The sequence below is a fragment of the Saimiri boliviensis genome, chromosome 5 (assembly GCF_048565385.1).
Source record: "Saimiri boliviensis isolate mSaiBol1 chromosome 5, mSaiBol1.pri, whole genome shotgun sequence".
Lineage (NCBI taxonomy): Eukaryota > Metazoa > Chordata > Mammalia > Primates > Cebidae > Saimiri > Saimiri boliviensis.
In genome coordinates, this window is record NC_133453.1 from 23,229,851 (window position 1) to 23,257,751 (window position 27,901).

The window sequence follows — 27,901 nt, forward strand, 5'->3', positions numbered from 1 at the left end:
GCTTGAACTCATCCCTAGCTGTCGGGGGGGAGGGGGCAGGGTGGGTCAGAAGTGGGAAGGAGCAGCTCAAATATACAGACCTTGCATTCCTAGAGTGGCCCCCAGGACCTGGCTCCCTGCGGGGTGCATTGGGTCTAGCAGGATTCAGAGACCCAGAATAGCCTCTGCCCCAGGGCGTCTCGAGAAGGAAGCAGAGCTGTGCCCCCCCCCCCCCACCCCGTGGCTTCTCCCCTTGGGACCTGGGCATGTGGCCCTGCCTTCTCTGTGATGGAGGCGGAAGAAGAGAGGGCCAGGGTGCTAGAGGAGGTGGCTCCAGAAACTACCCTAGAGACTAACCCCTCCCACCCATCACAGGAAGATTTGGGGAACAGACTCCTCCCTGCTGGGAGTCTTGTCAGCTTTTAGCGCAGCTCCGAGGAACTTCTCCTAGTGCTGTGAGAACCTAAGAGTCTGGCCCCTGAGCGTGGGAGTCAGGTGATGTGGTGCCCTCCAGAGGTAATGCCAGGACCTGGAATTCTTAGTTTTGTCATATGGTGACATGGCCTTGAGTTGGAAGAGCTGGATTCAAATTCTGTCTCTTTCATTAGTTGGTTTTTGCTTTTGTTTAACTGCTCTGAGCCCATCTCTAAGACTGAGATGAGAATCATAGCCACCCCCACATTTTCATGGGCATCTGTGTGGCGTGCACATGGGGAAAGCTTGGTGCAGGGCAGGAGCTTAAATGTGTGAAATGAAGGAACAAATAAAGGCAGCTCTGGGTTGACCTCTGCTTCCTGTCCCAGCCACCGAGGGGCCCTGGGTGGGGCTGGGGCTGAGAGGCCAGGGAGAGCTGGATTCAGCAAGCTTGGACCTTGCCCCATCTTTCTCTTGACTTTCTCCTCGCCTTTCTTCTCTGCTTCTCTGTGTCCTTTGTCCCTTTTCTGTCCCATCTCTCCTCTTCCAGTGGAAGTGCCTAACTCAGCACCTGGCCCTGACACACACAATTCATCGCTCCCACCTCTTCTCAATGGCCTCTCTGTTGCTCCTGGCTCTGTCCCGCCACCCCCAGCTCCATCTCTTTCCTCCTTCTGGATCTCCATTTCTGACCCCTTCTTTGTCCCATTCTCTCTGCTCCCGGCTCTCCTGCCATCTGTTTCTGCAGCCTCTGTCTGCAGCTCACAGGCATCCACTGGGCGCCTGCCCGATGCCAGGCACTGCCGTCTCCTTTCTCAGTTCTGCCTCTCCTCACCTCTTGCTGTGTCGTCTTTTCTCCCTCCCCCAACCCCTTCAGCCTCCTGCCCTCCCTCCCCTCAGTTCCATCAGGCTCCAAGGCTGGTATTATTCAGTTTTATGAGAAACCCCCAGGCCTACCCCTGAAGGGACCAACCACAACTGGAACCAGATGTGCAATCCTGCATTGGGGTGGGAGGGAGGGCGGTAGGGATGAGGAGAGGGGCATGGGTTGGTTTAAGGAGGTGGGGAGGAGGCTGGGGATGGGGGTGGAAACCCTGGGAACCCTGGTCCTCAGGGGCTTGGAAGGAAGAGCTGGGAGGAGGGAGCCAGGGAGCAGAGTAGGCTTGTTCAGAAAGCAGTTCTCACTGTGTGTGTGTGTGTGTGTGTGTGTGTGTGTGTGTGTGTGTGTGTGTGTGTGTTTGTGTATGTGAGAGAGAGAGAGAGAGAGAGAGAGAGAAAGAGAGTGTGTGAAATTGACAGTGAGGAGAGCTGAGGGTAGATGATGGGCTGTGGGACAGCTCTTAGAATTAAGGAGGAAGGCTGCTCTTTTCCTTTGAAATCCTCTAGCTTGTTTACTTCCTTTCTTAAGGTTTCAAGGGATTTGCTGGGTTTCTAATTCTATGCCCAATGGTGAAGCAGGCAGGCTGGAAAGAGGGGTGATGTTGGAGTAGGGGATGGACAGTGTAACTTCCCTAGTCTCCTGAGAGTGGCTGGAGGAGGGGTCCTACAGCTCCCCCCCTCCATCTGCCACAGACCTTGGTGGGATGTATCTGGGATGTCCTTGTTTCAGTTGAATGGCTTCTGGGTCCTAGCAAAGTCCATGTTTCTGGCTGCAATTATACAGCTTCAAATATGAAAGTCTTCATGTGATTATCTTGGTACAGCCTAGTGACGTATTCAGCATTTTAAAATGCCCTTTGATTCAATCGTCAACTGATTATCCATCTATCTATCTCTTCATCATTCATTTATCATTTCACTCTTACTGAGAATTTACTATGTGCTAACCTTGTGCGGGGCACTGAATAAAAGAGGAAAGGGGAAGGGAAAGGATGAACAAATCCTTCATCATTCCAAAAATGGGAGCCACAGAAGTGCATCTGGCCCACTGCATGTCAGGGCATTAAGTGAGCCACAGAAGCCCCAGATGCTCAGAGGCGGGGACAGTGTCTACCAAGTGGTGAGACTGGGGAGGGACCCAGGAGGATGGCTTCTGAATTGAGCCCTGAATGCTGATAGCGGGGAGAGAGAAATAGTGTGTGAGAAAGGCCTGATCATCAACATTTGAGGATGGAGGGAGGGAAGGTTGGAGAGGCTGGGATGTTGCCCTGCAGAGCTTGGACTGGATGGAGCAGGCAGTGGGGAACTGGGACCCTTTGATGTCAGTTGGGATAATATGGATGTGGGTTGGAAGGAAGAGAAGGGGAAGATGGAGCGTTCTGCTGTTCTGGGTACCTGCTAGTGGGAGGGGTTGCAATTGTACAGCACACTCCCACATCCACCTCTAGAGAGCTGAAACTGACCCAGGATCCTCTAACTTCCCTCACCTAGGCAGAGCTGACCCAAGCCCCAGAGGGACCCTCAGTCTGCAGTGGTGGTGGTGGGTTGGGGTTAAGGAGGATAATGTTATTGGGGTCACCTTTGCCCCAGAGTTGGGGCCAGTGAGTGTGAGACTTGGTTTGAGGCTGGGCGGAGGGCTAGGGAGGACTAGTCTCATAGTCCATCTGCTTTCACCATCCTTGCCATCTGTGGATAGCATCTGCACTCTCACAGATTGAGGCTGCTGTTGAGGCTGGTGGGTTCTGGATGCTGGAATTTGGGACTCAACCCAGACCCTCTTTCCAGCTAGGAGAGGATGAGGTCATCTTGCTCTGGAGGCAGGGGGTGAGTGGAGCAATGCCTCTATCTCTGCCCTCCCCATATAAGGTTCTGAGAAGGTGTCCTTCTCTCCTCCATCCCCAGGGGTTTCATTGTCTCTGATCGGGGGTGAGTCAGACCTCCAAAGCGCTGGCCATCTCCCTGTGGCTCTGGCCTCACATGCTCCAAAATCTTGTCCCCTTTTAAGGACTCCCCTGTCATTGTACTTCTTGTGAAAACTGAAGCCTGGGGAAGGGTTGGCTGAATTAATACAGTTAATGTGTGTTAGGATTGGAAAAGTTCTTAAAGACCTTTTGACGCAAACTTATTGTGTCGCTAGGGAAACTGAGGCTAGGAGATGCAGGCCACTGGCCCAGAAAGGGAAGAGAAGGAAGGGCCTTTCAACCTCTGGATGTCTGAGTGGTGCGGAGCTTGGATTCAGGTTCAGGTGTGAGGTCCTCTGAACAGTCCTGCTTGGATTTCGACAAGTCACCTCTGGGCTCCAAGGTTAGGTTCTTCAGCTATAATGACCAGTGTGATTAGAAGACTAAGTGAGAATTAATAGTCTTTAGTGCCCAGCATTGTAGCAAATAACTTTTCCTCTTCCTTTCTAAACAATCCTATCTGCTTCTTCACTTTTATCACTCACATGGTGCTCTAAACTCTTCACGTCACTTTCCCCCATTATTTCTACCATAGAAAGCTTCACGCATGTAGAAAAGTTGACATGGTTATATCGTAAACTCCCTAGACTCTACAATGAACACTTTGATATATTTGCTTTATCATATTTCCATCAATCCATCTTATTTTTTGATCCATTTCAAAGAGAGTTGAAGCATGTGTTTCATTAACTGGAGCTCAGCTTAAATGACTTTTGAATGTACAGTCACAAATGTCCTAACTCAGCCCAGAGAAAACAGCAAGAGATTGCTATCTCACATTTGACAGCTAAGAAAAAAACAGGTTCAGAAGCTAGATTCCTGGCCTCTGGTCACAAAATGAGTTGGAAACAGCATAGAGCAGAATGCTGTAGAAAAGCTGAGAGTTGCTATATTATTATTATTATTATCACCATCACCATCTTAGCAAACATTCTTGCCCACCCAGCAGGCCATTTCTCTGCACCTGTGTCTTTTTCATGGAGTCTTGACCCCTCCCTGCCCCCTTCTCCACCCCTGTCCCCCAAGCCTTCTGGCCCTGCCCCTCCTGTCCCCATGGAGGCTGCTGGGCCTGTGGCTAAAGGAGGGGCAGCCACATTCCCTGGCGATCTCCTGCCCCAGGTGTCTGTGCCTTGCCCCAGCCTGGCCAGAGCCAGCTAGAGTGCAGCCAGCAGAGCACTGCAGGGGTTAAAGGAGGCCTTGGCTGGCGGAGGGGGCCCACTGCTGGCTGACTCCGGGAAGGAGGCGGTGCACTGCTGGCCCGCCCCCTGGGCTGGCCTGGGAAGGAACCCGACTAGCAGAGCCCTCTGCTCAGTTGCTCCCAGCAGTGGCCCTGGGACCAGCTCTGCTCCTTGCACCCCGCTCCCTGCCTGGACACAGGCTCACTTGCTGCCTTCTGGGAAACCAGCTTCTTGCCAGCCACAGCTGCTGCCTCCGCCACTGGCCACCACCCCCTTCCTGGGAGTCCTTTGGCCCAGACACCCACCTCACTTAGTGGCCCCTCTGCAGGCAAGGTGAGTGAGTGTGCATGTGTGAGGATGTATGTGTGTGTGAGTGTGTGTGTGTGTATTTGTGTGTAGGGGGACATGGAGCCGTCTAGGGCTGCTGGGTTGTTGATACTGATGCTGTCAAGACCACAGATCAGATTAGGGGAAGATGAGGTCAGCCTGCCTGGTCCCATGTCTCTGGGGCGGGCAAGCCGCTCAGAGGCCAATGTTGTCAGTCTCCTGTCTTCAGATGTTCCTGTGGTTCTGGCGGGGATGTCTGGGGTGCGGCTGTCCCTGCTGTGAGAGAGCGACCAGTCAGAAGGAGTTTTGTTTGCTAGGGAAGTTGCTGGTGTCAGTGGCTGCTTGGGACTGAGGCCAGCTGGGGGAGTGGGGAGGACACAGGGACCAAGGGAGGAGAAAGCCTGGGGGGTCTCTTCTGCTACTTGCCTGCCCATTGCGGACGTGTATTTTTTTCATCTCTTCCCTGCCACCACTTGAGCTGCTCTCAGGGCACCTTTCTTCTCCTAGGGGTTCACTTAGCAACCTGAGGTCTGACCTTGGCTGCAGGGAGAGCCTGGCAGGCCTGGCAAGGGTAGGGTTCAGAGCACTTTTCATTTCCACTCCTCAGTGTGGGCCCTGATCCCTTGCCCATGGGCATAGCCTGGCAGGAGTGCCCCCTCTGCCCTCTCCAACCACTAGCCCTTACTCCTTCCTCACCCCTCTGGGCAGAAATGGCTAATCCAGGTGGTTAATGAACAGACAGGGGCAGCTGCCTTCCCCTGCTCCTCCCTCTCCCCCCACCCCTCCTCTTCTCCTCTGACTCTGATGCCCTGCCTGCCACCCGTTCCCAGGCTGGAGAATCCATAGGGAGCTGACCTCAGTGTCTGTCCCCAACCCCCAATCCAGGACCTGGGCCAGGACTGCCTGCCCAGATGTTTTAGACTGGCTGCTGTTCTAGAAGAGGAAACTGGGTGGGGGTGATGAGGGGGGACCTGGAGAAGCCTGCTGTGCTCCCAGGCTGGGCTCCCTGCAGGGGAGAGGATAGGGTTAGGGGACAGGATGGGTGCTGGGTTGGAGGAGCTGGAGGGAGAAGGCAGGCAGACAGGCGGTTATGGGGTGAGAATATGAGGGGGACCTGGAAACTGGGGTGCCAGGGTCTTTGGAGACAAGGGCATCTCTTCTGGAAGCCCCAGCCGCCTCTTCATTGTGGCACCAGTGGGGGAAGGTGTTGGGGGAGCATCCCTTCTTCCCTTCCTGAAGCTGCCTGTGGTGAGTGGAGACCATGGTAGCTCAGACTTGGCCTCAAGTTGCACCTGCCCCTGCCAGCTGGTGGCCACTCCTGTCTCCCCGACTCCAGCTCTCCCTGGACCTCAGCACTTGCTACAGCTGGGGCACCCCCTGCCTGACACCTCTGGCACAGGGCTGCAGGAGGGAGCAAGGGAGGATCTGGATTGAGATGGAGCGGTGGGTGGGAGAGCCCTGAATGGGATCAGCGCTGGAGACTCAGCTTGGGGTTGGCCAGAACTCTGCAGCCCATAAAGGGCAGGGGGTTGGAGAGGAGTGGACTGGTCCAGGCCGGTGAGGGTCTCGGCCAGTCCTGCTGACCACCAGAGCTGGGAGCCAGCACCAGGATCAAGAGCTGAGGGTTCATGGCGGTGAAGGAGGAAACCTGGGACCCTCTGCTTCCAGGCGCCTGGCCTTGAGCCTTGGCCTTTCTGATTTTCTTCCCCTGCCCTCATCCCATGCCTCTTCACACTTCACTTCCCGCAAAGCTCCAGTGCAGAATTTCCCAGGGAGGTGGCGGTGTCCAGGAAGTATAAGCACAGAGAAGCTGGTGGCCAGGCGGACCGGGGCTGGGGTGGGGTGCTTATGGGTTCAGGAAAGATATTCTTGTTTTGTGAACAACTTCTGGCCTCTGATGGGCTGTGGCTGAAGCCTTGGAGTTTGGGAACCCTCGGGCTCCTGTTTCTACCCAGATAGGAGCAGGAATCAAGGGGGGCCAGAAAGGACTTTTGTTTGGTTGAAGGAAGAAGAGCCTCAGAGATGGAAGCTCGGCTCAGGTGAAGGAAGAGCTTCCTAAGAACCCTGGTGGGTCAGCAGGAGGATGGGCTGCCCTTTAAGGTAGAGAGTGTCTTGTTCTGGGGGGAGTTTAGACAGAGGCTGGACAACAGCTTGGAAGGATTCCTAGGCTGAGATGTGGTTAGAGGCGATGACCTGGATGGTCTCTTGGGATGCTGAGGGCCTGGGATTCTTGGAGTTGGGGAATTCTCTGACACCAGAATGGGCGATCAGGAAGCTGTGTCCTCTGGCCTAGGGTGTGGACACAGACCACTCCAGGGGCCCCCTCCTTCCTGCCAATGTGTAAGGAACCAAGAGCCTGACTGTGCCCTGGCAACTGTGCCCCTCCCTCACGCCCGTGGCTCAACTGCCCACCAGGCCCGCCCCCAGCTGCTTCCTGCAAAGGTTCTGAGGTTCTTCCTATTCCTCTTGGCCCACTCTTCCCCTTGCCTGGGGTAGGCTGTGTCACAGTGTGGAGTGGGGGCGACAGCAAGAGCCACAGGCCTCATCCCCAACCCCTGCAGTTAGAGCCGATGGTCCCTGTTGAGCGCCTTATAGGGCCAGTGTGCAAGAGCCGGGGGGTGGGTGACAGGATATTGGGCGTCTTGATCCCTGCCCAGTTTGGTCTCCCCAAAACAGGCCTCCCTAGCCAGCCTGGAGGTGGTAGGCCGAGGGCAGTATCAAGATCTGAGATGCAGAAAAACTCCAGCGTGGGTCTCATTCGAGCCTCAGTTTCCACCTTTGTAAATAATGCAGGGTTGTCTGGGCAGCTTCAAGTGGTTTGTGTAACTGGCATGGGGTGAGGGGTGTAAGGTGAGGCCAGGCAGTTGCTCTCAAGGGCCTCTCAGGAGGGCGAGTTGGGGAGGAGGAGTCACCTCTCATTGGCCTTTCCAAACCTGTTTGCCCTGAGGTAGGCAGGGAGAGGAGAACCGGAGGGGGCTGCGGACAAAGCTTTCCCCACACCAAACAGGTCTGGGCATCCCATGATGAAAGTGTTCCTAAGTGCTTCCAGGTGGGCTTGAAACCCACCCTGGACGCCATCCTTCCTATACCAGCCAGCCTTCTCCATGGCCCCTCTGTGCCCCCTTTTCTCCTGATCAGAAAGGGTGACGCAGTAGGAGATTGTGACCACCCAACTCAACCGCTGCCTCCGACCAGGGGAGCCCCCTCCCAGTCTTGGCTTCGTCTGAGAGGGAAGTCCTTTCCAATGTCTAACTTCAGTCCCTCTTCTCCAGCCAGGGATTACATGAGGCTGCTTAATTATGACACTCTTTCCTGGGGTTTGAAAGAGACTCAGTGATGGAGGGAGGGGTGTGCAGGAAGGAACGGGAGGCCTGAGTGTGCCATGAGCCTGGAGTACCAGGGTGGGAGCCCAGGTGACAGGCAAGGGCTCTCAGCTGCCAGTGGTTTTGGTTTCTTGACTTATTTCTGGAGCCAAAAGCCTCTTTGACCCCAGGAAACTGAGACCCAGTTGAGGGATGTGTTTGGAGGTGGGGGGCAGAGGGAGACAGGCAGGAAAGCCCTTCCAGTTACTGGTCTCCAAAAAAAGCAAATCAGAAGTGGATGGAGGGAGAGGGTCATTTTCGGAGACTGGGGTTTGGGAGGACTGGCCTAGACTTTGTCCCCATTACTATCTGCCAGTGGCCCCTGGCTTAGTAGCTCCCTGGCCAGATGGCTCTTAGCTTTCTAGGGCTATGAGGCATGCAGAGGTATGGGCATAAGTGAGCTGGAACAAGGGGGTGGGGTGGCAGGGTGGCCAGCCTGGTAGGCTGTGCCCCCATCCCCTGGTGCCACTTCTATTATGCAAGGTCACACCAGCCCTTCCCTCTTTCCTTCCCTCCAATGACCTGGAGCTCTTTCCCATCTGGGAGGTTGCTGGAGGCCAGAGAGCTCCAGTGCAGCCTCTACTGAGGTTGGTGGCCTTGTCTTCTTCCTACCTGCCCCACCTCACCTTCCCTGGAGGGGAGAGGCTTGTGTCTGTGGAGCTGGGGCCAATGTGGGAGGGGTGGTGGGTGGGCCTGAGCCAGTCCTTGGCGCTGCCTCCTCCAGGGCTAGTCTGGGTTCTGCAGTCCCTGCCTTTTTAGGGCTGGAAGCCTGTAGCTCAGCCCTGGGTGTGGGAGGCAGGAGGGACTGACCCAGCAGGGCGGGGGCCTGGGGAGCTGATGGGGGTGAGGAATCACAGGAGTGACTGGGTAGAATTTTGGCCCTTTGGCCACTATGGGGCCCCAGACCTGGGTCCATTTCCCCCAAGGATCTTCCTAGACCTCCTGCAGAGAACACGGGACCCCACAGTGTTCTGTGATCCTTGCAAATTTCCTGTTTGCTCACCTGTCTTCTGGCTGAATCACAAGCTCCTTGAGGGCAGGCCTGCACGTCTAGCCTCTCTGGCGATCCTTGCTGTGCTTGGCAGAGTGCTGCTCAACACAGATGACCGACTAATGGACCGCAGAGGGGTGAGGGTTTTGACAGAGCCTGGTGAGGATTTGTTAGACTTGGACTGAGAGGTCCGTCTTGAGGCAGAGAATGGGAGTCTGGTGGCAGACTGCTGGGGCTCAACTCATGCTGACCCAGTTTACCAGCTCTGTGGTCTCAGCAAGGGACTGAACTTCTGTGAGCCTCAGTTTCCTCACTGTCAAATGGGATAATTGTACCTGTTTCAAGGTGTAGTTATGAGGATCAAATGAGTTAATTTATTTAAAGCACTTTGGGTGGTATCTGGCACATAGGTGCTCAATGAAGGTTAGTTATTATTATTATTATTATTATTATTATTATTATTATTGGCGGTGGTGTTGGAGTTCTCTCTCTCTTGTCTTGTTGCTCCATCTCTAAGATGAAGATAATTATGGGACCAGAGAGTGGAGAAGATGCTGGTGTTATTTTCCCTTAAGAGGTCCTAGCATCATACCTCAGAGAAGAATCTTCTCTTCCCTCACTCCGTCTCTCTTTCTCTGTGATTAGAAGGCAGGCAGGGAGCTGAGGGGCCCTCCAGAGCGCTTGTCTGTTCAGGGAGCCCATGCAGATCTGTGTTTACGGAGAACTCTGAGTATGTTGCCATCATCGTAAACAAGATGCATTATTATAAACCAGCCCGAGCTCCCCTTCTGGATCCCATCCCATGCCGTGATGAGAGTCACAGAACCGGAGACTCCAAGGCCAAGCAAGGACCTAGCCTGGCCTCTAGGAAGCCTGCCCTGGACCATGGGCTACACCCATAGAGGAGGCATCTACATTTTGAAGTAGGATCCCCAAATAACTGCTTCAAATTATTGTGTCTTGTGCTCTCTAGGTCCCCCTGAGATCTAGCTGGTATTCCTCTTGTTGCAGCTTTAGTTCAGTCTCTCGTTGGTAGTGGGTAGGGATAACCATGTCCGCTCTTCCTGCATGCCATATAAGCTGACAGCTTTGAACCTGTGGAAGGGTAGGGCCCCTGGCCACACTCGCTCTCCATCCCAGGCCTCTGCCCTCTCTGGGGTCCCCTGCTTTCCGGTGCCCCTGACATTCCTCATTAGCAGGGGTCAGCCCTCAAGGCCTGCCAAGCTGTATTCTCCACCCAACCCGGTTCCCACCCAGGGAGGCTGGGGTTGCTCTGGGTCGGGGGTGAACTCCATTTCCGGGCCCCTGGCCCGCCCAGTTGCAGCTGCAAAAGGCATTAAGCTCTCTTTTGGAGAAAGAATGGGCTTGGGTTGATGATGATGACAGCTGGGGAGCGTTCCTAAGCTCAGCCCGGCCCTATCTTGCTTCCCTTCCTCAGCCCCTGCTCACCTCTGCCCAATTTCTAGGCCATTGCTCGTGTGCAGGTGGGCCTCACCTTTGCCTCTTGACCTTGACCATATCTGGGCAGTCAGCTGGTCCCTAGCCACCCTGTACGGGAGCAGTTTGCGGGTTCAGTGCTGGGCTTGGTGCTGGGCTAGGGGGTAGAGGTGAGGAGGGGGGCTTCAGGGGAAGCAGAAGAGAGGGCCTGTACCCTGGGGTCCGTCTTATCCAGGCAGTGGAAGAGCAGTGCTCAAGTGAACAGATCTGAGTCTAGGCCTGGCTCTGTCCCTCGCCTCTGGAGGAGTCCCACCTGAGTCGCTTCTCTCTCGGCCTTAGTGTCCTCACCTGTAAATGAAGGGCTGGAGAGGTGCAGGGGTCGGCAGTCTGTGAGTCCATCTCCCCTGGGCCTTCTCTGAGCGTCCCCCTGTCCCAAGGCTGTGGAACTTCACCTTGGATTGACCTTGCTTCCCTCCCCGCCCCACCCCCACCTCTGGCAGTCGCTGGCAGGAAGTCCTGCTGATTAGGGCCCTAATCACCGGCTGAGACTCTCAGAAATGGCAGAGCTGGTTGAACAAGAGGGGCCGCCAAGCCAGGAAGGGGGGCTGGCATGGGGAGAAGCCTCCACCCAGGGACATGTGCTGGGGGGTTCGGGCTGTGATTGGGGTTGGCAGAGATGGGCCGGCCCCAGGGGTCGGCTCCTTGGGCCCGGGACAGTGCCAGTGGTGGTAGACCCACTGTGGAGGCTGTGCAGTAGCAGGCGAGTCCAGCTGGGCACACGGGGCCGCTGGATTGTTCGCTTTAAAAGCCTATGAGGGCATACACCCTGTGCCAGGCAAGGTGCTGGACATGAGGCTGGAAAGACCGGGAGACATGATCCAGTAGGAGCCTAGGGGAGTAGACAGAGGGCTGCTGCCAAATGCAGCTGGAACGCCAAGCAGGAGGCAGCTCACGTGAGCGGCAGAGCAGGGCAGGCTTCGGAGAAGCGGTGCCGTTTGAGATGGATTTTGAAGTTTGGGAAAGAGTTTTGCAGGGAGGAAAAGGGGCAAAGACTTCTTCAGCCACAGGGGAAGGCTCAGTTGCGTGCAGGTAAGAATAAGAAGCAGTAACAAGTGTGGGTCCCCTCCCAGCTCTGCTACGTTGGTTTGAGCCTTAGTGTCTGCATCTGTAAAATGGGGTTCGTGTTTCCAACCTTGTAGTGCTCGCGTGGATGTGACATGAGGCTATCTGTACGGTTCTCGGCCCAGGGCCTGGCAGGGAGCAAATCCACACTCTATGGCGGCTTAAAATGGCATGTATGGGAAAGGATGGCTTTGAGGAGAGCCTGGAAGAGTGGCTTGGGGCCCGAGGGGTGGGGATATTCTGAGCCTGGTTAAAGAGGGGAGTGGCAGGGGGTTTTATGTAGGGAAGACATGATGAGACTGTGATTTAAGAAGGGCATTTGGGCCACTGTGGCGGCTGTAGTGGGCAGGGAGTCCTAGGGAGAGGCCTCAAGCCAGAGCCTGGGTTCCTGGAATCCTATGTTCAAATTCCTCAGCCCTGGGGCTGGGAAATCCTCTCCCAAGTCTCTTCATCTCCCTGATCCCTCTGGGCTTCCTTCCAGCATACCATCCTCCCCTCCTGGATGGGGAGGCCAAGGAGGCCCTGAAATCTCCTTCCTAGGAGATCTTTCAGGCTAGGACAGGGCCATCCTTGGCAAGGCTTCATACACAGCCCTGGGATGGATGAACTGCAGCAGGCAGGAGTGAGGGTAGACCGGAGGCAGCTCATATTTTTAAGGCACTGAGAGGATCTTTTTGGGGGCCTCCTTTACCATCTTACCTGGAACACAGTAGGCCCTCACTGTCTGTTGAATGAATGAATGAATGAACAGCCATGTAACCTAGTCAGGGTGGAGGAGCCTGTTTGCTCGGTGGCAGCCATGCCCAGCCTGGCTCTGTGTGGCCTGGTGAGTGCAGAGAGGGTCTGCCTGTCCAGAGCTAGATGGAATGTTGAGTTTCTCAAAGTCCAGGTGCCTGGCATGTCCCAGATGCTCAGGGACTGTGTGTCGATGAAGGAGAGGGGATTTCAGCAGCATTTATTTCCTACAGCAACGACCTCTCATGACACAGTATGATGTGGGGGTCAAGTTCACAGATTCTGCAGCCGCATGGTCTGTGTGTGAATCCTGACCCCACCTCTTGCAGGCTGTGTGACCATGAACAACTCACCTGACCTGCCAGTGCTTCCCTTTGCTCATCTGTAAAGTGCAGGGAACAAACAGAACTGGATCTGGCACGCAGGCTCGCAGGCTTCGCGGTAAAGCTTGGTGATGGTTGTTGCTGTTTTTGTTATTGTTATTACTATTATTGGTGCAGGGGGAGAGTGGGGGACTGGCGGCAGGGGTTTCTTGGCTGGAATGAGTACAACTGCCCAGAGCAGGAGGGGAGAGCACAGAGATAGATGAAGCTCCTCTGGAGGCTTAGAAGGAATTCATCAGTGGCTCATGAACTGCCTCCACCACCACACATGTGGCTGCCTCTGCTGTGGCTGGCTAAGCTGAGCCGAGCGTGGGAGCAGAGGCAGTGGTCAGGCCTGGATTCCAGGCTGGAGCCCTGGGAGAGCAGGGGCGAGCCAGGGTGAGGGATGGGGGCTGGGGGAGAAGAGGTGATTGGAGAGGAGGCCAGGACTCTCCCAAGTTCCCAGCTGGGACCCTAAGAATTCCTCCCATCATCTCCTGCCAGAGGGCCTGGCCCTTTGGCTCCAGAGCCTCCAGAGGGCCTGCAGCCCATTTCCCTGCCTCCTGGGCAGGGTTCTGAGTAGGTGGCCTGGAGTCTGATATCCCTTCAATGTTAGAAAGTGATTCCTCCCCAGTAATCACTGTCTGGCTACAACTCCTTCCTCCCTCTCCTCACCTTGCCTTCGGATCTCCCATCTTCAGTGCTGCTTTGCAACAGGATGGAGAGATAGTCAACTTCAGGGGCCTGCCCTGACTTGGGACAGAGAGAGGGGTCTGTGTAGTGCCGCAGAAGGACCCGTGGCAGGGGTGTCAGGTGGCCTGCTAGTCCCTCTTGGCACTAGATTTAAGAAAGGCAGCTCTGTGTGACTTTAGGCAAATTGCTTTCACTTTTTGGACTTTGTTTTCCTCACTCGTGAAAGGAGAAGTTTGAGTTAGGGGTGTTCTCTCTTTTCAGCAGTGTTGAAATTCTGCAAGTCCATGGATCTTGCTGAACAGAGAGGCTCCTACTCTTGGGGCCTTTGGCAGAGCTGTCCAGCATGGAGGTGGGATCCTGTTGGCTCTTCAGGCATCTGCTGGGTTGCCAGCTGAAATGCTGGGGAGGTCCTTCCAGTGCTGGGATTGGAACGTTCTTTGCCCAGTGACCACTCCTCCAGGCAGCTTGGTTTCTTGGAACAGAGCAGAGGGCAGCAGCTGTCAGGGTTAGGCTGGCCAGAATCTCCTGTCTCTGTCCCAGTGACTCAGGTGGGGGTACACTTGGTAGGATTGGAGCCAGTGAAGTGAGGGAGGGGACTGGGGAAGATCTGCTGTCCCCCTTGGCCACCCAAAGAGAACAGAGTGGGAGGAAGTAATGTGCTGGGGGCGGGGTTTCAGAGGCAAAGTGAGTAACAGTCGTGAGTAACAAAGTGAGTAACAGCTCAGTGTCTCCGCTGGGTAGGTGGCTCCTAGACTGTGCAGAACTGTCTGGGGCTCCGGAAATTCTCCCTGGAGGCCCAGCCACTGAGTCACAGCAGCCTGAGCTCCTCCCTCCCTCTCCTCCTTAGGAGCCTGGGGCCCCGGCCGGCAGGGTGCCATTCCTCATCCCCTCTGCCTCTCTCTGCTTTTCCGGATCAGCTCCTCCCAGCACCTATGGCGTCACACCTCCTCCACCCCATTGCTGCTCTGTCTTGTCTTCTAAGCATCCAGGAGACTTGGCTTGCCTCAAGGAGTATAGAATTTGCAGTCTGGCCGTCGTGGGTTTGAGTCCCAGCTCAACCACTCCTCGCTGTGTGACCTTGGCCAACACGTGTCTCCGCCATAAGGTTCAGTAGCCTCATATGGAAAAAGAGGCTATTGCTCATTGAAGCTGTTGTTGGAAGGATTAAATGGGATAGCCTGTCTGAAGTACATGTTCCTTGTATATGTTCAAACAATACGGTTGTCCCGAGTCCTAAACTCTGTTTTGCCCCTCCTTACTAGCTCTGTCCCTAAAATTCCAGCTCTCCGTGCTTCCACCCCATAATGTTCAGGTGGCGTATCCTCCTATCCGCTCCACCCTGTTGTTTGTGCACCTGCTCTTCCATTTCTGACACCTCCCCCCCAGCTTCTGCCTGTGTGCCTTATCCCTTCACCTGCTGTTCCAGAGGGATGGGTGGGGCTCAGATGGGACAGGCAAGTGTGAGGGGAACTCACTGCTTGCCCAGGCTGCAGTGGGCACTTTGAAAGGAGCTCAGAGGTCTGGGTGTGCTTCAGGGGCGCTGGGCTGCTCTTGTACCCCCACCACCTCTGCTGGCTTATGCTCCTCCTGCCCCAGTCTATACACGTGGGCTCCTTTCTCCTCTGGCTTCCTGGAATCAGCTGTGCTTAAGGCCATGCAGAGTGCCCCTGCCAGTGGATGTGTTGGTGGTGCTGATGTGTTTCTGTTTGCGCGGCTCTGCTTGGGGTGGGACCCAAGCACCAGGGGGTGACTTTGCAATCTGGTTCTGGCAGTGGCCAGGCATGTGTGCTGTGTGTGTGTGCCTTGGGCTGTTTTGAGCTGTGTGTATGCAGGGCTTCGGTGTCTGGGTCACCGGGTCTGTAACTGATGCCAGCTTTGTCTTCTGCCCATTTAAAAATCTCTCAGTGTTTTCCAAGCCAGAGGGAGCCAGGTCTTCTGCTGCCCCTCCCTTTGCCCTCTTCCTTCCCCTCCAGACCTGGATTCAGATACGTGCATCTCTAAGGTCTGCCCAGGAGCAAGGAAGTATTACAGAGAGGTGGATATGCGTCAGATGGAGCCAAACAATGCTGGTGACAGCCAGGCCTACTCTGGCCTTCAGTGCTGGCTGTGCGTCAAGTCTCTGCTGCCTGCTAATTGGAAGTGAGAGGGGGCTTCCTGCCACTTGGCCCCAGATGGATTTCAAGGGGCAACAGAGAGCTGGGCTGCCTTGCCCACGGGATGTTCTGCTTCCGGGGGCTCCTGGTGCAGCCTCGTCCATCAGAGCAGATGGGGTTCCAGAACACCAGCCCCTGACGTGCGCTAATTGTTCATAACAATTGCATTGCCTCCTCCTGTCACTGCCATCTAGGGACCAGGAGTTTTCCACATGAGTGAATTTTCAGATAACTGAAGCTTATGCTTATAAGAATTCAGAGATCAGGAAAAATGGTGGATTTTTTTTTGATGGTAATTTCTTGCATTGTACAGTGTCTAACACTTTTTTTGATGGGGATCTTAAAAATCAGCTCCTTCTTCTCCCCCTATTGTTTCTCAGTTTCTTCTTCTGTAAAATGGGGATAGGAATAGGACTTGCTTCACAGGGGTGAATGCGTTGAGATGCATGAGATGCTTAGAACTAAGCCTGGTGCATAGAATTTCCTAGTCTGTAAATGAGGATGCTGAGGTTCAGAGAGTGCCATTAATCACCTCCGGGCTAAAATAGATGAGAACTAACATCTCCTAAGCTTATTCTTATTTTTACTGATGGCATCTAAATCAACTTTATTGAGTACTTCCAGCCACTCTGGAAAGATGATCTCATCCCCATTTTACAGCGGGGCAAACTGAGACCCAGGGAAGTTAAATAAGGTTTCAATAGATGGTCTGTAGCAAAACTGGCATATGAGCCCATGCCTGACTCCCAGTCCAAGTTTTTTTCTATCCCTCCTTTTACCCTGTGGGTGGAAACTCATGGCCTCTTGGTGTGTTCAGGAATCTGGAAATGAGGACCCGCAAACAGAAGGTGTTGCAATCTCATAGAACTGAATCTGCTCCCAGGTACCAGGTTTGGCTTTCGTGCAAAGCTCTCAGGAGTCAGGCGATGAGATAAAATGACCTTTGAGGGGGTCCAGGGAACATAAAGCCATAGATCAGCTTTGAGGATGTGGGATTTTCTCCTGATAATGTGTAGTTGGGTTGCTTTTTACCCTCTTCTTCCTTTTGGCCAGCCTTAAATTCTTTTTTTTTTTTTTTTTGAGATGGAATCTCACTCTGTTACACAGGCTGGAGTACAACAGCATGATCTTGGCTCACTGCAACCTCTGCCTCCGAGGTTCAAGTGATTCTTCTGCCTCAGCCTCCCGAGTAGCTGGGACTACAGCTGTGCGCCACCATATCTGGCTAATTTTTGTAGATTTAGTAGAGACAGGGTTTCACCATATTGGCCCGGCTGATCTCGAACTCCTGACCTTGTGATCCGCCTGCCTTGGCCTCCTAAAGTGCTGGGATTACAGGTTTGAGCCACCGTGCTTGGCCCTTAAATTCTTAAAATGAGAGACAGGTAGACACCAGAAAGGATTTCCTGTTTGTCCACTACATAGGGTAGCAATACAGGCAGCTTAGGGAACCCGAAGAATCACAAATTTCAGGCACTTCTTCAAATCTGAGATGTCTTTTTTTTCAGGAACATTTTAATGTTTCTGAAATTGGAATGCACCTTACGATTGATGAGTACAATTCAGGTAGCCTTTCCCCCCTCCTCAAAAACTGTTATTTAGTTGATGATGCTAAATACAATCAATAGCATCCTTGAAATTAGGAAACAGGAAGGTGGACACCTGTGGTTTGCAAGTAACTGTGCAGAGGTAGAAAGGGGAGGGGTCTGTATGCCCTTGTCCTGGCTGGCAAACGGACGATGGTCTGGCTTAAGAAGACAGGGGCTGATGTCTGTGTGGGTCTCTGATGGCTGCATGGATTTGCGTGTGGCCCTAGCCCCAGAATTCTCTATTTTGGGCCTGGCTCAGCCCCCCACAGCCTACTCTCACAGGTCCTCCTGGCAGTTGGCATGGTCCTCAGCACTGTCTGAGACCTTTGGCTCCCTGGGTTTTCCCATTGCTCTTAGATTTTTTTTTCCCATGCACCCTTCCTGCCTTACTGTTCTAGCACAGCTAAGGTCAGAGACTTTTGTCCCTTCAAGTTCCCATCTGGAAACAGAAACCCTTGGTGGAAAGTGAGGGGGTGGGGTGGGCAGCCTCCCTCTGGGTGGAAACACAGATGGACTTGAATCCCAGTGAAATTCTAGCCCCCTTCATACCTCCATTATAGCATTACCGGGGCTGTTTTGTAATTCTCTGTTTACATGCCTGTCTCCCCCACTGGGCCACAAGTTTACCCCTGGGCAGGGGCCATCCTCATTCATCTGTCTCCGGAGCTGGGAGCCTGGCATGGAGTATACTCAGTGGGCATTGTTGAGTGAACACGTGGTCTTGCTCCCCATGCCTGTCACCTCCTCTCACCCGAGTTCCACTAGAACCACGACCACAGACCACAGCTTTTTCCTTGAGCAGCTCTTCTAGGAACTTCCTAGACGCTCCATTCTCTGTGCTGCTGGTCCTGTCCCCCAGCCTCCCTGCTTCAGAACAGGCCAGAGAGAAGCGGTGGGGTTTTCCTGCTCTTTGGGTTGTTGGAGAAGGCAATGCTGAAACCTACATTCCATACTGCCTGTTCACGCCTCCTCTTCTAGCATGGCGGCTGGCTTCCCCCCAGTCCTCCAGCTGTGTGCCTCAGAAGCTCTGACCACCTCACTTTCCTACCCCTCCAACTTCTTCTGTTCCTGGGAGCCCCTGCCTTAACCTCTCTCCTCTGCTCCTCACCCAGCTCAGAGCCTCTTCCAGGCCAGACTCTCAGGCTCCAGCCCCACGCCTCATCCAGGCCTTCTCACTGGCTCTGGGGGCATGAGGCCACTCCAGGGCCCTGGACATTGGCCTCAGCCTGGCCCTCCAGGTCATGTGTGGTGTGGCATGAGTTGCCTCTCTGACCTGCTTTCTCCATTTGGCCATGTGTGCCCTGGGCACAGACAACTGGTCTCTTTCTGTTCTCTGAACCCTGGCATCTCTCCACCCTACCCACCTCACAGGCCATGTTCTCCATGAAACTGACTGTGACCCCCGACTGGGCAATGTAGTGCAGTCCCGGGCAGAGCCGAGGCCTTGGACACAGGCACGCAGAACCTGATTCAATTTCCAATATTTACTGGTTGTGTGACCTTGGGCTGAGAATGCAACCTCTCAGTGCCTCATTTCCTCATTTGTACAATGGACTGATAGCCCCAGCTCAGCATGTGCAGTATTGAATGAAAGTGGACCTGAACATGATTTTTTCCAGCGAGAGCCAGGGCTTTGAGGTGGAGAGGTGAGAAATGGGACCAGAGAAGGAGATGTAGCCAGGTCCTGAAGGGCCTGACGGCCATATTAGGACATTTGGACTTTCTCCCGTGAGCTGGGAGCTATGCAAGGACTTTAGGCAGAGAGGTGACACTGCTGGCTGTGCATTTTAGAAATAGCTCCCTGGCTGCCAAGTGGAGAATGGGGTGGAGGGGATGAGGCTGAGGGCAGGGAGACCAGTGTTGCAGGCTGTTGCAACCCTCTCTATGATTTATAGGACCAGGGTAGGGGTGTATGTGGCTCAGAGAGGTATTTAGGAGGAGGAATTGCCCAGGCTTGGTGGAAGGGAGGGGAAAGAATGAAGGAAGACATCCAGGCTTCTGGCTTGAACAACTTTGGTGGCCAGGGGTGGGGTGGAGGGCTGAGGGAAGAGTGGTGGGTGGAGCTGGCGGTGGTGGTAGGGGTTATCAGTGCCATGCAGGAAGGCCAGGAGGAGGCTGATTGTGGACAGTATCATGAATTCAAGATGCTGATGAGGCCCCACCTCTCTGTGTCCTCTGACCCCTGCTGGTACTTCCCTGTGATCCTGCCTGTCTCATCCTTTTGTCCTGGCTGTTGCAGGGACCCTCTCACCCTGCCCCCCTAGGCTTGCTCTCTTGTGCTCCCTGGGCCTGGCACACAGTAGGTGCTCAGTGCACCTCTGCTGAACCCCACGCCTCTGATCTCCCCACTCATCAGCACATGCTCCTAAGAAGTCTGGCCTAGTGTGCAGCCTCACCTCACCCAGCTTCCCTGATTCCAGGTGTGGGTGGGTGTGGACCCTGAGCTGGGGCCCTTGAGATCCCTGCTTGGGTTGTCTGGTGGCAAATCTTCAGAGAAGACTCCCTGCATTCACCTGGGGTGCACCCATCTGGGTGCCATGGTGTTGTGCCTTCTTCCAGGCTGGCTTGGAGGGGCTGGCTTCAGTGGGTGGGAGGCCCATGGGTCCCATAGCTTGGCCTGCTGGTCCCCCCTAGTCCCCCTTGCTGTTGTCAGGGCCTTCTGACTGAAGCTGCCCTGAATTCCACATTCCACAGTCTCCTGAAGGGCCAGGCACACCTGCTCTTCCCTACCTCGTTCAGGTCTGGTTGTTGAGTGGCCCTTACATGGGGCTGGGCAGCTGCTCTGTTAGTGGGTGTGGTTACAGGTGGGGAGGTTCTTGTCTGAAGAGGAACTCACCTGTCTGGAGGGCCCATCTCGAGTGCCTTGCAGGACAAGGAGCCTGGCAGTGGGCGGTCGGTGGGGGAGGGTCAGTGTACAGCGAGGGAAGAGGATCCTGAGACAAGAGGAGGAAACGGAGGAGGAAGCAGTGGGCAGCTGGAGCTTTCGGGACAGGTTGATGGGGCCAGTGATCCAAGAGGAGCTGGGCTCAGGAGGATTTAGGGAGGGGTGGGATCTGGGGCCTTGGGGACAGGGCCGAGTCAGCCCTCTGGGACTCCCCTGTGTCCTTTCTGCTCCAGGTTCTGGGTCCCAGCCTGTGCTGGGTTGGGGGAAAGGGCAGGGTCCACTCCCTGTCTCCACTGTCTTTGGAGGGACACTCAGGGCTTGGGCATGTGTGCCCTGGCTCGGCGTCGCTGGGAACAGACCCCTTCTTGCCTCCACGAACTCGATGAGCTTCATTTCCTCATCCTCACAGAACTCTATATAAGGGAATGAAACAGCTTAGCAGGCTGGGGAGGCTGGGGAGGCTGGAGCAAGCCCCCGTGAAGGCCAGCATCCCTGCGGGGAGAGCATAGGCCTGGGGAGGAAATGGTCTGGGGCAGCGGTTACCTCCTCTCCAGGATCCTTCCTTCCAAAAGTCTGAGGCTCAGCCTGGGAGGCCAGTGTCTTTGAGCTGTGCTGAGACCCTTGAGACCTCTGGCCCTTCCAAGGCCAGCTTGTTCTTGTCCCGAAGCCCTCCCTTCATGGCCTTGGTGTTCCTGCAGCTCACTGTCTGTTGAGCATCCTCAAGTTCGGAAAGAGGCCTGTCTCCCTCCCTGGCTGCCAGGCCAACAGCTGGCCTGCTCCCCTGGGCCTCGCCGCTTGTCCTGCCAGGTTGAAGGGGCTGTCTGGGGCCTTCCTGAGTTCCAGTGGACTCATGGTGTGAGCCTTGAAGTGCCAGACTGTCCACAGATAGGAGAGTCACCTCATCCAGAGGCTGAGATCAAGGTATCAGCAGGGTTGGTTTCTCCTGATGGCTAATTCCTCATCATGGGCATGGAGACTGGGGCCTTCTGGGATCATCATCTGGATTTTTCTTGACCCCTCCGGTATTGCCTCAGTGGCCAGGGCTCAGATGCTGCCTGCCTCCTGGCCACCGGTTTCTTGGGCAGGGCCCAGAGGGTGAATAGCTGTGGGTGTGCAGGGTCTGCTCCAAGAGTGGGGAGTGGCACCCTCCCATGCTCTGGGCGAGGAAGAGAGGTTGAGGCTGCAGTTGGGGGTCAGTGCAAATGTGTGTTTTATTGGGGTGGAGTGGAGAGCCCCTAGGTTTTAGGGTGCCTGATGGCTTCTTGTGTCTGGGTTATAGGGTCCTCTTCTCCTCCACTTTCTCCTTCCCCTCATTGTTATTAGTAATGTGACTGTACATGTCTGCTTGCCTTAAACTCCTCATCCTTCACCTACCCCAGACCCTACTCCAGGACATCCTTATCTGGAACATAGTTTCAGCCTGGTCCCTCTCTCACTCAAGTGCCTTCAGAGGCTCCCCGTGCCAGCAGCTAAAAGTTCAACTCCTTCACTGGGTATTTAAGATTGCCCATGGTCAAGCCTAGAAAGACAGTTGTGCCATCCTTCTTCCCTTCATCCCTTCCCATGCCCACTTCAATGCCCCTCTTCCTTTCCTTCACCCGTCCTGTGTCCCAGCCAAAGGGGACTTCTAGTGGTTCTTTTAACACGCCAAACATTCCCACCTCCATGCCTTTTTCATGTTATTCCTACCCCCAAATGTCCTTTCTCTGTCTCCACCTTTCAAAACCCTATCCACTTTCCAAGTGAGCATCAGGCTCTGAGCCAGGCATGGGACTTCTCAATGGAAATGATCCATGTGCTGCCTGCCCTTGGGGCCTTCAGGGGTAGTGGGCGAGACGTGCAGTGGATAAACAGAAGCAATGCGTCTTCCATGTCCGGCTCAGGTGCCCCTGTTTCGTGGAGCCTGCCTGGGCCCCCCTAACTTCTCTCTGTGATCCCACAGCCCTGGCACGTCTGCCACAGCATGGGCCCCATCCTACTGTAGAGGCAGCAGGTGCGGCAAGGCAGGTGTTTGAGTCTGGCAGACCCAGGTGACAGCCCTGACACCATCCTTTGGAAGCGGTGCCTTCTCAGGTCTGGCAGGATTGTTGAGAGGATTGCCTGAGACCCTGGAGGATGGGGATGTTAATACCTGCCTTGTGGGTGGTTGTTAGGAGTATACACAAAAGCTTCAAATGGTGCCTGCCATGCAGAGATCTTAGCAAAGAACACATCTGCTTCCTCCGCAATGACTCCCACTAGTTATTCCACTTGGGGCAGATTGCTTAACTTCTCCAAGCCCATTTACCTGAAAAACTTATCAAGAAGATCACATAAAATAAGCTATGTAAAGCATCCAGCTCAGAGACATACAGTGGGTGCTCTACAAACCCCAGTTTCCTTCCCTCCCATGTACATTTTGGGGCAGGGATGCGAGGTAGGTGGCGGCAAAGAACTCTAGAAGCAACCCAGGTGTCCGTGGATGGATAAATGGAAAAACACGAGGTGGTGTAATGTGTACAATGGAACAGCATTCAGCCTCGAAAAGAAGGGAGTTCTGATACATGCTCCAACAGCAATGACTTTTAAAAATATGATGCTAACGGTACTAGTCTGCTTGGGCTGCCATAACAAACACCATACACTGGGTGGCTTAAACAATGGAAATGAATTTTCTTCTGGTTCTGGAGGCTGGAATCCAGAGGCTGAGATCAAGGTATCAGCAGGGTTGATTTCTCCCAAGGCCACTCCTCTTGGCTTGGAGATGCTGCCTTCTCCCCGTGTCTTCACACCATCTTCCCCGGTATATTTCTGTGTCCCCATTTCCTCCACTTATAAGGACACCATTCAGATGGGATTAGGTCCTCATTTTAACTTAGTTACCTTTTTAAAGATCGTGTCTCCAAATACAGTCACATTCTGAGGTTACCGAGGGTTAGGACTTTAATGTTTGAAGGAGGAGATAGAATTCAGCCTCTAACACTAAGTAAAATAAGCCAGGTATCAAAGGGAAAATATTACATGATTCCTCTTTTAGGTGGTACCTAGAATAGGCAAATTCATAAAAATAGAGAGTAGATTAGAGGTTACCAGGGGCTTGGGGGAGGGGGAAATGAGGGCTAATGAGTGTGAGGACGTTTGGGATGATGAAATTGTTCTAGAAATGGATAATGATAATGTTTGTACATTACCTTGAATGTATTTAATGCCACCGAATACACTTTGAAATAGTTAAAATAGTAAATGTTATGTTATGTGCATTTTGCCACAGTAAAAAAAAACAAAACAAACAAACAAACAAAAAAAAAACAAAAAAAAAAAAACAGGACTAGCAAGAGATGGGGGTGTGGGGGGGTGGGGACTCCTTTTCCGCTCAGTCTTATATGAAATGCTCAATTCCCAGAGGAACATGGTTCTTGTTTAAGCTGGGGGCAAGGCTGTTCTCGCTAGTCCCAGGTGCCAGGTGAGTGTGGGCATGTGTGGGGAGCACCTTTGGAGTTTTGGAGTTTGGGATTTTACATAATCAAGGCTGAGACATTGGCTCTTTCTTGGGGCCTGGGGGCAGGAGTGTCACCCAGTTGGGGCCCTGGTTCTGCCACATGCAGGGTTGTGAGGTGAGAGGGGCAGTGCTAGGCAGATGTGCAAAGAGCAGGGCCTGGAGTCCACAGGCCAAGATTCCACCGGCAGATGAACTCCCAGTGGGAGCTGATCATAATCCCCAAAGAAACAATCCTGAATGCCATCATCCCAAATGTTAAAATCTCAAAAACATAATTTTGGGAAAACATTCTTTAAAAGATATTTATTTACATTTTTAAAAGGGAGTTTGCTTGAGAAACATGTAAACACATGGCAGAACATTTCATAGGTCATTTTACATAATAAAATAGGCAATAGTAGCACATATATTTTTGTAAGCATAAACACTCAGGTGTGTAATGATAGTCACATGGGTATAACAGTTATGAACAGGTGAACTGTATTTAGAAAGAACTATTTCTTTATGGACACACCCGTGGGGCTCCACCTTGCAGCCTCCAGAGCCAGACTGCTCTGCAGCAGTGCTGGGCAAATTGTTAACCTTTCTGTGCCTTAGTGTCTTCATCTGTGAAGTGGGGGAAATAGCATCCAATGAGAGCAGAGGGCTTGGTACAGTAACTAAGCTTTGCTTAGTGTGAGCAAAGGGCTGAGTGTAGATGTAGTGCATCCGCTCCATGAGCGCTGTTCCTGTGGCTGTGGATGGCTCTGTCTGTGGATGTGCCTGTTTCTAGCATTGAGGGCAAGAGCACGTCTCCAAAGACGTCTCCAAAGAGCAAAAGGAAAATGTAGAAACGCACATCACTGTGGTTGGTAATTGCATACCCCCAGCTTTGTAACTACAGTCACCTGAAATACCATGATGGGCAGCCTAAGTCTGTGATGAGATTGATCAAAAACCTCAACGGCTCACCACCGCAGAACCATGGCACCATGCACCCAAAGGGCTAAAATCTCCAGAAATTTTATCTTTCACAAATGTAGATGAGGTGGGACTGTGATCTAAACTCCTTCCCAGCTGGTTAACCTGGGCAGTCATCATGAGCTCATGGAGACTCTGTTTCTCCATATGTGAAATGGGAGCAATATTGTGGACTCTGCAGGCTTGGAGGGCCTCAGAGAGATCAGGGGTATGACAAAAATTAGCCCCGGTGCCTGGCACATAGTAGGTGCTTCACAAATGGCAGCGATTGTTACCACAAGTGGCCACAGACACCTCCCTTCTTCAGGCCTCGAGTCACTTTCATTCCTTCAGCAGACATTTAGCACCTGGAGTCCACAGACCAAGTCTACCTCTGATGACCTCTTCCCAGTGGGAGCTGATCGTAATCCCAAAAAACACAACCCTGAATGCCATCATCCCAAATGTTAAAACTCCAAAAATATAATTTTGTAAAAATAACAGAAATTCTTTGAAAGATATTTATTTATGTTTTAAAAGTGAGTTTGCTTGAGAAACATGTAAACACATGACAGAACATTTCATAGGTTATTTTACACAATAAAATAGGCAGTAATGGCACATACATTTTTGTAAGCATAAACACTCAGGTGTACCTACTGTGTACTGGCTCTGTGCTGGGACTAGTTTCCAGAGGGGGAAACAGATTATAGGCAAGGCAGCACCCACACCTATAATTACAAATTCTAGTAAGGTCTGTGAAGGAAGAGATATGAGTGTGGGAGGGAGAATATCGTGTGTGTGTGTATGTGTGTGTGTGTGTGTGTGTGTGTGTGTGTGAGAGAGAGAGAGAGAGAGAGAGAGAGAAACATAAGGGAATTAAAGAGGGTCTCTGGGATGGTGACATTTAAGCCAAAGCCAGAAGGACAGGAAGGACCCACCTATGCAGACAGCTGGAGGAAGAGCGTTCCAGGCAGAGGGAGCTGTGTGTCCACATGCTCTGAGAAGAACAGAGCTAAGTGTTGGAAGGTTTGAGAGGAACCCACCACTGTGTGTGCCTGCAGGTACCGGACTAGGCGGACAAGCACAGAATGAAACAGGAGAGGAGGGCAGAGCCTGGGTCGTGCAGGGAGCTCTCTGCCTGCCTGGCTGCTCTTTAGCGCTTCGAGGCCCTCTTGTCATGGGGTAGTCTCCACGGGTGTGCCCAGTTGTTGGCATTGTGCTCAGGGCCCTTTGAAATTGAGAAAATCCTAGTGGGTGTGGGGGCTGATGGGGGCCAGGCATGAGCCCTGGGCTGGGAGGCTCACCTCCCAGCTCCCTGGTCTGGTCACGCTCGCCTCCCAGCTGCACCTGCTGGCCTCCACCTTGCAGCTTCCAGAGCCAGACTGCTCTGCTGCAGTGTTAACCTTTCTGTGCCTTAGTTTCTTCATCTGTGAAATGGAGGGAATAGCATCCAATGAGAGCAGAGGGCTTGGTACAGTAACTAAGCTTTGGTTAGTGCGAGCAAACGGCTGAGTGTAGATGTAGTGCATCCGCTCCATGAGCGCTGTTCCTGTGGCTGTGGATGGCTCTGTCTGTGGACGGCAAGAGCACGTCTCCAGAGCCAGACCCTGACTTGGCATCCTGCCTCCCTCCAGCTCATTAACCTCTATGTGCCTCAGTCTTCCCATCCACAAAATGGGGATAATAATGATAGCACTCAGCGTTGTTATGAGAATTAAATGAGTTAATTAATGCCAAGTGCTGTGAACAGTGCCTGGCACAGAGCAAGGGTGTTGGGAATTTATTTGCTGCTGTGACTTTTACTGCTATATTACTCAGAGTGAAAAGATCACGCAGGACACCCTGTCAGTTCCCAATGTCTAAATGGTTTGCTTGAGGTCCACTGGGGGGAAGGGGACTTATCTGAGGCTGACTTTCTGGGTCTGAGCCCTGGAATCCTGCCCTGACAGCCCTAGGAGGTGAACCTATGGCAGGGCTGGCACCGAGACCCCCTAGAGCCACCCCCAGCATTTGCTCATCTGCAGAGGGAGGCTTCCTTACCTGTGGCCCTCACAGGGCATGGGCCATAGAGTGGCAGGGGGCCCTGGCTCTCCCTGGCACATTCTGGGCTCCTGAGAGGGTGGCCAGGGGCCAGGGTGTCAGAGGGAAGGCGAGAGCCTTTTAAGGAAACATTTCTCTGCTTAAAAAAAAAAAAAGACAGAGACAAGAAACATTGAAACACACAACAAAGTCAGTGGGCTGGCCGGCCTGCAGGCCTGGAATGCGCGGCTGTGGGCGGAGGAGGGAGGATGCCGTGGGGGGCAGCAGGCCACGAGGGGGCACACAGGCATCGGGCCCTTGGGCTGGGGATTGACAGTTCCCCTGCAGGGCCAGGTTCTTAGGAGGTGTCTCTGCCTTGGGAGGCCAGGGAAGAGACCTGCAACCAGGATCTCTGGGCCCCCTTCTGTCCACTTCCTGAGCGGGGGTCTGGGCGGGAGAGCGGGAGACCTTCCTTTTCATCTCAGAGAACACCTGTCTATTCTGCTCCTGCTTCAAAATGCAGGCAGAACTGCCTCCCTCCCTTTCCCAATCCTCAGCTTCTAAATGGAGCGCAGAAACCCACCTCCTGTGACGGAGGGGGCTGCTGGAGGCTGGGGCCCTGGCAGTGGCAGGCATCAGCCAGTTCTCTGGCAGCTCAGCCTGGCTAGCGGTCCCTGCTCAGCCCAAGCTCAGAAGAAAGGAACACAGCAAGGATGCTGTCCTGGGAATCGTACTCCCTGCCCCAGGACTAAGGGACCTGTGGTGACAGAATGGGTTGGGAGAAGGCACCCTGGGGCCCTAGCCCATGATCTTGAAACCTCCTAGTCCCCAGAGCGGGGTTTGTTGCCATGCTTGGCAGGGACAGCCGTGTCCCCTCTACCTAGTCTTGTAGGCAGGACAAGCAGAGAGCCCTGCAGGCCACAGCCAGCTCTGGTGACCTTACCTTCCCTCCCAGTCTGTTACCCTGGCACCCTCTCCCCGAGCTCTGGGCTCTGTCCCCCAGGGGCCTCTTCTAAAACGGTCACTCATAGCCCCATGCTAGTGTGAATTTAAGGACCTTGGGCTTCTGGGGCAGTTCTGTTTCGCCCGTGTCTCCTTATTCTCCCGAAATTGGGACCACAAGTGATTAGTTTCCCTTCACATCTCATCTTGGGATTCAGACTGCCTGGGTTCAAATCCCAGCCACTTATCAGCCGTGTCACCTTGGGCAATTTAATCTCTCCACGCCCAGCACACCGTGGCTGGGAGAATAACAGTAGCACCCACCTTACTGGGTTGTTGAAAGGGTTAAAAATATTAACGAGGTAGAGTGTTTGTCATCATGCCTGTCATCCAGGACACATTCAGTAGTGTTGGATATCATTGTTGTTGGCTCTTTTCGGCCCCCTGTGGTTCT

At 53.6% G+C, this 27,901-nt stretch overlaps 1 protein-coding gene across 17 annotated transcripts in view; it reads left to right on the forward strand.

Moving 5' to 3' along the window:
- The window catches only part of TNS1 (tensin 1), a 212,175-nt gene that overhangs the window by 64,727 nt on the left and 119,547 nt on the right, over positions 1–27,901 (forward strand). Inside the window, exon 1 of one of the 17 annotated variants that reach the window (XM_074399045.1) lies at positions 4,521–4,744. The exons of 12 other annotated variants lie outside the window; for them this stretch is intronic. The gene's annotated coding sequence lies outside the window, so the exon portion shown is untranslated. Of the gene's footprint in view, positions 1–4,520; positions 4,745–11,169; positions 11,618–27,901 lie in introns of those variants that run through there. 4 more of the 17 variants (XM_074399048.1, XM_074399049.1, XM_074399046.1 and 1 more) reach the window with 4 other exon arrangements.